The sequence below is a fragment of the Grammomys surdaster genome, unplaced genomic scaffold (genome assembly GCF_004785775.1).
Source record: "Grammomys surdaster isolate TR1022 unplaced genomic scaffold, NIH_TR_1.0 125940, whole genome shotgun sequence".
In the NCBI taxonomy this organism is placed as follows: domain Eukaryota; kingdom Metazoa; phylum Chordata; class Mammalia; order Rodentia; family Muridae; genus Grammomys; species Grammomys surdaster.
Genome location: NW_021620762.1, coordinates 1,471,027 through 1,474,749, shown reverse-complemented (window position 1 = coordinate 1,474,749; position 3,723 = coordinate 1,471,027). Strand labels below are relative to the sequence as shown.

Below are 3,723 nucleotides of genomic sequence, written 5' to 3'. Positions count from 1 at the left end.
GCCTGAGTCCTGGTGGCTTTCTTGGGCTTTAACCTATTAAAACCACAGAGAGCCCTTCAGACTAATTACTGGGACAGACAGATATGTCACTGTCACTGTGACACAGCATCTGACAAGAAGGAACTTGAGGGAGAAAGCATTTATTTCAGCTCACAGCTTGGATGGATACAGTCCATCATAGAAAGGAAGTTACAGAGGCAAAATGTGAGGTGGCTGGTTACATGGTATCCACCCATCCTTGGCAGGAAGAAGAGACAGATGAAGGCTGGTGCCCTTCCCCCTTTTATTCAGTCCAGGACCACACCCCTTGGCACGGTGGCACCTACATCCAGGGTGAGCCTCCCATGTCAGTTAAGCCAGTCTAGAAACTCCCTCACAGATATGCCCAGAGGGTTTATTCCCTGGTGACCCTGTACCCTGCCAGGCTGACAACTTATGTTAATCATAGCATAGGGCAAATTACTGCCTTATATAGCAGTGTTTAGGGGTTCAGATGGTGCACCTTCATGGAACAAGTGTCCCCAGTGTGTGTCCTTTCTCCAGTTACGTCCAACTGTGGTGTGAGAGAAGGGGGGATGGAGAGGATGGACACAGATCAGTGTAATAGAGAAAGGGAGAGAGAGAGAGAGAGAGAGAGAGAGACAGAGAGACAGAGAGACAGAGAGACAGAGACACCTGGAGATGATATGAAAGACAGAGAGTCAGAAAAACAGAGAGAGAGAAAGACACACTGTCGATGATAAAGATAGAGAGGCAGAGAAACAGGAGGCAGAGGTAGAAAGTAGAGAAACAGAAAGGGAGAGAGAGGTCCAACCAGGGCAGTGCTGTTACACTCATGGAAACCAGAACCCAGCTGTGGCAGTTTGAATAAGAATGTCCCCAATAGGCTCATGTGTTTGCAGATCTGGTCCCTAGTTGGTAGCTATTTGGAGAGGATTAGGAGGTGTGGCCTTGCTGGAGGAGGTGTGTCACCAGGGATGGAGTCTTAGAAACTTTGGGCCATTCTAGTAAGCTCGCAAGTTCCCCCTCCAGCTGCCATATCTGCAGCTGTTGGAAAGCTGACCTAATCATTATGGACCCGAACTCTCTGGAATCATAAGGCCCAATTATATCTCTCCATCTCTAGGTTGTCTTGGTGTTTTATCAGGGCTATAGAAACGTGAGTAGGACTCTGTGCCTCTGGGAATCTAGCAGACTGCAGACTGGTGGCCAGGAGCTGGTGGCAGGGAGGGTGGAGGTGGATGGAGAGGCATGGGGAGTCTCCAGTCTGAGGCTACCACATGAGGCACGGACTTCTCTGGACCTGGAGGACAGGATTCAGAGGCCAGGATGCTAGGGGGATAGACTTCTGCCTGGGCCATGCTGGTTCTGTGAAGAGATTTTTCCCTGTGCCAAGCATGGCCAGCTTTTTGACATGGCCATGACATACAAAGTTCACGCTGAGAACTATGCAACGGAGTTACAAAATTTTTTCCTTCAAAAACTATCTTTCTGATCTTTTGGGTAAGTTCACTATTTCGTGTTGTGCTGCATGCTAGCACAGACCACAGACTGGGTATGTGTGCTTCTTCTAGAAACTTCCATTTTCCTTCAAGCAGAGTTCTGACCCGAGCTGCTGACCCAGAAGATGAAATGAGAAGATAGACTGGAAAGTTCATTCCGGCTTAATCCAGGTGGAATTTCATCAGAACTCCTGGAGAGTTTGACAGCAGCGTACCCGGGAGGGAGCTGGGGCGGGAGGAGAGGCTCTTCCCCAGGTGGGCGGACCCTGAAGGGTAGAGGAGGGGCGGGGAAAGGACAGCGGTTGCTGCTGCTGCTGCGGAGGCTGCTTCTCGGCTTCCTGGGGCTTCCTAGGACCTAGCCTTAGGATGAAGGGCAGGATTCTGTCTTCATTTGTGCTTTCAGACTCTTCTTCCCCAGGAAGTGATTAGCCAGGCAGACCTGTTGTCCTGTGGAGGAGCACGTTACCCGGCGGATGTAATTACCCATTCGCTCTGTTATTAGCTGGGGTAAGAGATTGAGGCTCTCGCCCTACTCCTGCATTTCAAAGCTTACTCACACGCCCGCATCCCTGATATTAAAGCACAATGAGACTTTTTTGAATTCAATTAAGCATTTGCCTACTGTGACTCTTTATTCATCGCAAATTGTCTCAGTAAATAATCTTCATCAAAAGTCAGAACCAATCCCCATTAGTTGTTTAGATTAATTAATGGGTCCCCCCGGAGCCACCCAAATGAATTCAATTTGAACGTCAACAACTTGCGGTGGAGTTTCCCAGGCTGGCATTAAGACAATATCAAACCTGCAATAAGTCACATTTAAAATGTTAATTCAGGGAAGCTTTCCATTTACAGTATTTAATTAAATCTTTAAATAAACGGCGCAGGCTCAGGACCAGATGGTTCTGCATTTTCATTGTGGAGCGGAGCCTCGAAGTCATCGAGGGAAGTATATTGGAGGCTCAGCATAGAGGAGCAGGATATATGGAGCAATAAAATCTAATCTGGTTTCCAGTGGGGAGATTTGGTGTATGTACACAACCCAGGCTCAAATTGTAAGTTAATTACATTAACCCCGGTGTACTCGGGGATCTGAGCAGTCCGAGATGAAATTAGTCTTTTTCCTATCTTAAGATTCTTTTCAACTTCACTATATTAATTTTTAGCCAAATACTTACTCATAAGGAAAATTGAAGTTAATGTAACCAAAGATAAAGGAACGCGGCCTTAATATTCTGAAGGGATTACGGAGACCCGAGGAAAAGAGCTGTGCAAATGTCACTGGCTTGGGGTGGATTTATGCAGTGGGGTAAGGGGAGAGATAAAGATGCCAAAGAGACCTTGCTCTGCCCATGGCTCCGCCCCGCCCATCACCCCGCCCACCTCCCTGCCCCTCCCACCTCCCTGTCCCTGCCCAGTTAGGGTTCTTTTTTTTTTTTTTGGTTTTTCGAGACAGGGTTTCTCTGTGTAGTCCTGGCTGTCCTGGAACTCACTCTGTAGACCAGGCTGGCCTCGAACTCAGAAATCCGCCTGCCTCTGCCTCCCAAGTGCTTAAAGGGCCTAAATGAAGAAAATGTTGTTTTGGGGACCACACAGTCTCCTCGAGTTCCATGGGGGGTCTGGGGGAGCGACCCGGGTACCGGAAGAAGTCATAGCTTTGTCTCTGATGTAAGACAGGCAGCCAGCCAGATGTCTTGCTGCGGATAATTCTCAATGATTCTTGAGACCCCCAAGAAGTGTGAAATTTCAAACTCAGCATCTTTATCTGAAAACACCTGCCATTCAGGCTTTGAGGGAAGAGGCCAATTACCTCCCGGCTCTTTTTTCGGGGTACCCAGAAGGATGCTTTGCCCCAAACCATGTGGAGTTTCTTGGTGACTTACCTCATCAAGCCTCCGTCATCCAGGGTTATGCTAGGACTGATAGTATTCCTGACCTGGGCTTTCTTTGTATGTGTGCGCTCCACAGGGCACCTATGGGTGTCATCCTGTAACTCTCTGCCTTGTATTTTGAGACACAGTCTCTCACTGAACTTGGAATTCACTGATTCATCTTCACAGATTGACCAGTAAGTCCCAGGTAACCCACTGTCTCCACCTCCCCAGGGCTGGAGTTAGGAGTGTATGCCTCAACACATAGTTCTGGATCAGACTCAATGTGCTGCACGGGAAAGCACTTTACCCTTGAGTGATCAGTCCTCTCAGGAAGAAAGGAAGGAAGG

General features: G+C 48.3%; 1 long non-coding RNA gene across 1 annotated transcript; it reads left to right on the top strand.

The window, feature by feature from the left end:
• The first annotated feature begins 1,126 nt into the window (after positions 1 to 1,126).
• On the top strand, positions 1,127 to 2,112 carry LOC114608747. The gene is made up of 3 exons (XR_003709423.1): positions 1,127 to 1,503; positions 1,599 to 1,757; positions 1,921 to 2,112. It is a non-coding gene; the product is annotated as an uncharacterized LOC114608747 (long non-coding RNA).
• The last annotated feature ends 1,611 nt before the right edge of the window (positions 2,113 to 3,723 follow it).